Source organism: Gnatocerus cornutus, chromosome 1, assembly GCF_029298725.1.
Source record: "Gnatocerus cornutus isolate USDA-ARS CGAHR chromosome 1, icGnaCorn1.1, whole genome shotgun sequence".
Taxonomy (NCBI): Eukaryota; Metazoa; Arthropoda; class Insecta; order Coleoptera; family Tenebrionidae; genus Gnatocerus; species Gnatocerus cornutus.
The window spans coordinates 13,320,463-13,327,140 of record NC_142233.1 but is presented as its reverse complement, the minus strand read 5'-3'; positions in this window follow the sequence as shown (position 1 = coordinate 13,327,140).

Genomic DNA, 6,678 nt, shown 5'->3' with positions numbered 1-6,678 from the left:
GTGTTTGGAAAATTGCCTTTCAAACTTTCCGGACATAAATTCATGAGTGCATAAATCACCTAGGAAGAGCAATTTGACATTGCTACAACCCCCCAAATTACACGTAAATTGTAAATTTTGAACTACAATAGAGGCCAAATTGTCTATAGATTCTCGGCTGGCTCGGAGTAAACTTTAACAGTTAGTATAGGCAACTTAAAATACTGGCGAAACAACAGATATTTGCATATATTCGCACCCAATAAAAGCGAAACAAAAATGACCTCACTGGCTAAAAACACCTCCAGAGTTGAGGAAATTTTCACACATATTTTGAATACTTGCGGTTAATGGGTTAATTTCGTCCAGGTAGACAGAGAAACCTTTGACGGTTTCTTGGAAGAAAGAAATATGAGTAGACAGGTGTAGGTATAAAAAGGTTGTTATTCGCATTCCAAAATTTAATTTCTAAAATTATTAGTATGGGTATGAGCAAACGATTTTCCTGTTTTGAAATGTTGATAGTATCCAATTTAGTCACTTTAGCAAACACGAATAAATTAAATTATTATAGACGCCTTCTTTAACTTCACACAAGGGATTCCCCAAGGCTGCAAACAAACAATTAGACATCTGTACTCACATAACTTATTATTTTAACAGTCATGGCAATGAATGGGAAAATACATTAACACTTAAACCAAATTCAAGCAAAGTAATTTTCTATTCTTTGCTTCACTCGAGCTTGCGACACTGAAAAGTCCTCCTACGAAATAATAACGGAATTACCAATTGCCCTCCAAAATCAGGATGATGAGTAAACAAAATTGAAGAGAATTTGGCAAGAGAAAGTAGGTATCTACTTAAGCTTCTATGTCAAGGTTGAGCCAACTTGAGGATCCTTCAAATTCGCACCTGAAAGCGGTAAAAATTATAATTTCTATTTCTTGCGGATTTGGTGTATGAGAACGAATATTGAATTAATCCGACTAAAACCATAGAAATTTATTCAATTGCTTTCTAATTTTAGTAGTTTTACAGATGTTTTGGGTTAGTAAGTTTTTAAATTAATTCGTGTGGTCGATGTGGTTTCAACATTAAAATGTTGCATTTATAAAAGATGACAAATAAAAAATTACTCTGTTAAGTTAAAAAGATGAAAAATCATTTTTCACGTCAAGGTAATTAAGGAAGGAATTCCCCTTTAAATTAACTACTGAATTAATTGTAATCAAAACTAATAACTTGGCTTATTTGACCGTATGCATAAACAATGATTTAGAATGTAGATAAAATTTCTTAGAAAAATTCCACTCGGTACTTTTTAAATTGCAAATTGCGATGCGTTCACGAGAAACTCATAAATTTAGAAGAACACCAATTTTATCTCTAGTTTTTCTTCAACTTTATGGTTTTTAACAATGTCAAATTCAAGAGAAATTAAGATAAGATCCTTCTTCTTTTTTACAATCTGCAGGTAAGATCTGCTGGACGAAGATAAGTTGTAAAGATATGACATGAAGAGCACCTGACTTCTAATTTTTATTAGTTATTTTTTGGGTAAGTTGACCTGAGGTTTTCTAGTGTCTCTAAATTAGATTTCACAGAATTTTGAAATTTGATATCACTGTCTTGAAGATTCTCTATTCTGTGAAATTTCTTAGATTTCTGGAAAGCTTTAGATTTTTAGAGTTTTTTTAAGATGCGTCAGAAATAGTAGGATTCCACTGATGCTTTTAAATCTCTCGCTCCGAAAGTTCCTAATATAATTTAGGTTGTCTGCAATTTTCTGAAAATTCTTTTAGAATTTAACGAATTCTTCAAGTTTTTCTAAGATTTTGAACTTGGTAGTTTCAAGGATTTATTAGGATTCTATAAAGCTCTTTGGGACCCTGTATGACTTTTTAAGATTATTATGATTCTGTCAGACGTTCTCGGCCATTTTTCTTAAAAAACTTTTGAAATTTTTAGGATTGTCCAAAATTTTTAGAAATGATTCTGTTAGAATACTGTTCAACGGTTTAGATCTAGTATAAAATGAAGATATGTTTTGATCCTTTAAGATTTTATGAGATTCAGATTTAAAATTCTGTAAGTACTTCTAGAACTCTTTAAAAGATTCTTTAAGAATTCCCCAAAACTTTTAAAATTGTTTGATTTTGTAAAAGGCTCTACATTTATTAATATTCATCAAATTTCTTTTAGATTCTAAATGTAGAATCAATTTTATGTTCTTTATTTTCTTATATTTGTCAAATTATACACAGATCTTTGAAACCTTGCAAAACTCGCTTGAGTATTCAAAATTTTCAGGTTATACAAAAAAAAAACGATTCTTCAGGTATTTTCTAGAGCTTATTTAGATATTTCTATGTTCATGTAGGGAGAATTTCAGTCTTTTCCCAGACTTTCATTAAATAAATTTTTGAAATTTTCTGGAATTCTCTAGAATCTTAAAAAATTGCTGTCATAAAGAAATTCTTCAAAAAATCATTTATTGATGCTTCAGGATTTCCTATTACCCAAAGATTTTTTGACAATTCGTAAAATATGTTTAAAATTTTTTCTGGTCTTCAAAAATTCATTAGAATGAACAGCAAATTCCGGGATTGCTCTGGGATTTCTCAAGCATTTGTTAGAAATTTATCAAATTCTCCATAAATTCCTGATGAATTTGTTAGAAATTGATTGATATTTCTAAGAAAATACGTAACAATTTGCCAAGTTCTCCTTAGAAATTTTATAAAAATTTCCTATATTTTTTTTAAGTTTGCTCAAAGGACCTCATGAGTTCACTAAAAAATCTTGACAAATTACTGGAAAATTCGTCAGCATTCCTCATTGTGCCAAAATTTTTCATTAAATTTTGAAAGATTCTTTAGAGATTTAGAGAGTTTTCTCAGATATTCCCCAAAAATTCCTGATTACTCAGAATTCATCAACATTTCTCAGGTATTACTCAGAGATTTGTAAACTTTTCTTAAGATTATTCAGAACTTCGTCAGGGATTCATGAGCGATTATTAAGAAATTCCCCAAAAACTCTTTTGATTATCTACAATTCGCTAGAATAGATCAGGAATTACTCAGATTCCTTAAAAAAATCTCAAATATGTTTCAAGATCCCTATTACCAAAAGATTCATCATAACATGTTTTTAACAATGCTCTGGTTTTCAAAAATTCACCATAATGATCAGAAATTCCCTTAGAGTTCTCAAGCATTTTTTAGCAATTTATGAGATTCTCCAGAAATTCCTGATGTAGAGTATAATTTAGAAATTTGTCAATATTTCTCATTGATTGATTACTCAAGCATTCGTAAGAGATTCTGCAGAAATTTCTAACATATTTTTGCAAGATTTCCTCAGGCATTGCTCAAAAATTTCTAACGGATTACTTTTTATTCCTTGGAGATATCCCCAAAATTTTCCTAGAAGTTTCGGATGAATTGCTAAGAAAGTCGTTGCTCAGGAATTACTCAGAGATTCATAAGAGATTGTGTAGAAATTTCTCGTAGATTTTTGAATGATTATTAAGAGAATTTGATGGATTACTTAGAATTCGTCAAAATCCCTCAGGAACTACTCAAAAGTTTGTCTGAAGTTCGTAGGGAATTCCTCAGAATGCCTTTTAGAATCTCTTAAAGGATTAGTCAGAATTCGTCAATATTGTTCAAGATTTACTCAGAAGTTCGTCGAGAATTTCCTGGAAACTATCACTACAGTGTACTCTGAATTCGTCAATTTTCCTTAGGGATTACTCAGATTCGTCTAATATTCCCTAAGGACTGTGCAAATCTTTTATAGATTTTCGAAAGATTCTTTAGATATTTCCGAGAGTTTTCTCAGGAATTCGACTTCTTCAATATTCCTCAGAGATTATTCCTAATCGAGTTCGTCGGTATTTCTCAGAAATTATTCAGAGGTTCGTCATGGATTTTTAGGGGCGCTGAATTTCTTAAACAATTTTTAAATTGCCAAAAAATCCTCAGGTATTTCCAAAAAATGCGTTACTAAAGACCTATTCCTCAAGAATTTTCCAGAGATTTATTAGAATTTTGCAGAAATTCTCTAAATTCTTTTGGAATTTACCGGAAAATAATCAGAAGTCTCAGAATTACAAAGAAACTTTTCAGGATTCCACATTATTATTAATTAGATTATTCAGAAAATTTTGAGAGATTCATTGAACATGTTTTTTTAATTCTGCACCAGATATGATATTTCTTAATATAAGAAATATAGCAGGAAATCATCAAAAATTACCGAGAGATTCCTCAAGTATTTAGTCAAAATTCACCAAAATTCTGATGGATTATTTAAAAATTAATCAATATTCCACAATAATTACTAAAAAATCGCTAAAGAGTCTAAGAAATTGAAAGATTCCTTAAATATTCGTCAGTATTTTTACTCAGAGATTCATCAAGAATTCTTTAGCTAAATAAATTTATCATACATTTTTAAAAGATTTTTTGCGGACTTTTCAAAGATTCTCCAAGAAGATTCGTCTTAGCTGATATTCCATAGGAATCCTGTAGAAATTACCCACAAATTTGTCAATGATTCTTGAAGAATTCACCAAAAATTCCTAACTTCGAAATTCTTCAGTATTCCCTAAGGATTACTCAGAGGAGCCTCAGGGATTGCGTTAATTTTCATCGAATTTTCGTTTTGTTCCTCCATTCTTCTTTCCTTCCGAAAAAATTACCATTTATCCAACCAGTAAATCGCAAAAAAATTAAACGTACCTAATTGAATTTCATAACTATAAATCCGCTTTAATTACCCGTTTCATTTCCATGAGTCATACACAGGTAGCCTGAGAATCTAGAGCAAACTTCTAAAGTGAAAATTAAAGTATATCATGACACATTTTTTAATTTCCAAGTTCCTCTAATTCTAATTTATTTTATTACGCGTCCATAATCTTGACCAGATTGCGATTTGCACCGTCACTTCCTTTAATTTGGAATTTACTTCGAGGTTCACCGCGTTCTTAATTTCTATAAACACTTCCCGCAGGAACATTATCGCCACAACCGTATCACACCTTTAAAAACTGTAAAATCGCGAGTAAAAGCATCGTAATATGAAAGCGATTTACAAAAAACTTATCATCTTATCCAAGCTAATTGGACACGGCTTTTCACTCCGGTGCCGCTGGTAAACCAAAAAATCCCCATTTCTCCTCGAATTAAGATAACCGCGTCGTCATTCACGCCATTACATCACCTGTCTTCGAATTTCATGTCGGAGAGAACATAGTGCAGTGTAGGGAAAATTTCAGTCTTTTCCAGATTTTTATTAAATAAATTTTTGAAATTTTCTGGAATTCGCTAGAATCATAAAAATTGCTGTCATAAAGAAATTTTTCAAAAAATCATGTATTGGTGCTTCGGAATTCCTATTACCCAAAGACTCCTTGACAAGTCGTAAAATATATTTTTTTAAATTTCTGGTCTTCAAAAATCTATTAGAATTAACAGCAAAGTTCCGAGATTGCTCTGGGATTTCTCAAGCATTTGTTAAGAAATTTATCCAATTCTCCAAAAATTCCTGATAAATTTGGTAGAAATTGATCAATATTCCTAAGAAATTAAATAACAATTTGCCAGAAACTCCTTAGAGATTTTACAGAAATTTCTTTAAATTTTTTTTAGTTTACTCAAAGGTACCTCATGAATTGCCTAAAAATTCCAGATGAATTACTCGGAAATTCGTCAGCATTCCTCATGGTTAGGAATTACTCAGAGATTTCTTAGCGATTGTACTAAAATTTCTCATAAGTTGAAAGATTCTTCAGAGATTTTCGAAAGTTTTCTCAAGACTTCCCCAAAATTTCCTGATTACTCAGAATTTATTAACATTTCTCAGGTATTCTTTGTGAACTTTTCTCAAGATTTTTCAGAGCTTCGTCAAGGAATTATGAGCGATTCCTGAGGAATTCCCCAAAAACTTCTAATAGATTATCCACAATTCGCCAGGATTGCTCAGGAATTACCCAGATTTCTTAAAAAAATTCTCAAATCTGTCTCAAGATTCCCTATTACCGAAAGATTCATCATAACATGTTTTTTAATAATTCTCTGGTTTTCAAAAATTCACCATAATGATCAGAAATTCCCTTAGAATTGCTCAGAGAGTTCTCAAGCATTTTTTAGGAATTTATAAAATTCTCCAGAAATTCCTGATGTATTATTTAAAAATTCGTCAATATTCCTCATTGATTGATTACTCAAACATTCGCCAGAGAGTTCTTAGAGTTTCTGCAGAAATTTCTAACATATTTTTGCAAGATTTTTTCAAGAGTTTCCTCAGAGATTGCTCAGGAATTTCTGACGGATTATTTTTTATTCTTTATAGATTGTAAAGAAATTTCTCAGAGAATTTTTTAAAGATTTTTTTAATATCCTAGAGAATTCCTAGAAATTTCTGATGAATTTCTTAGAAAATCGTCAATGTCTCTCTTGCTCGAATTACTCAGAGAATCATAAGAGATTGTGTCTAAATTTCTCTTAGATATTTGAATTATTATTGAGAGAATTTAATGGATTACTCAGAATTCGTCAAAATTCCTTAGGAACTACTCACAGGTTCGTCTGAAGTTTGCAAGGAATTCCTCAAAATGCCTTTAAGAATCCCTTAAAAAATTAGTCAGAATTCGTTAATGTTCTTTAGGGATGACTTAGATTCGTC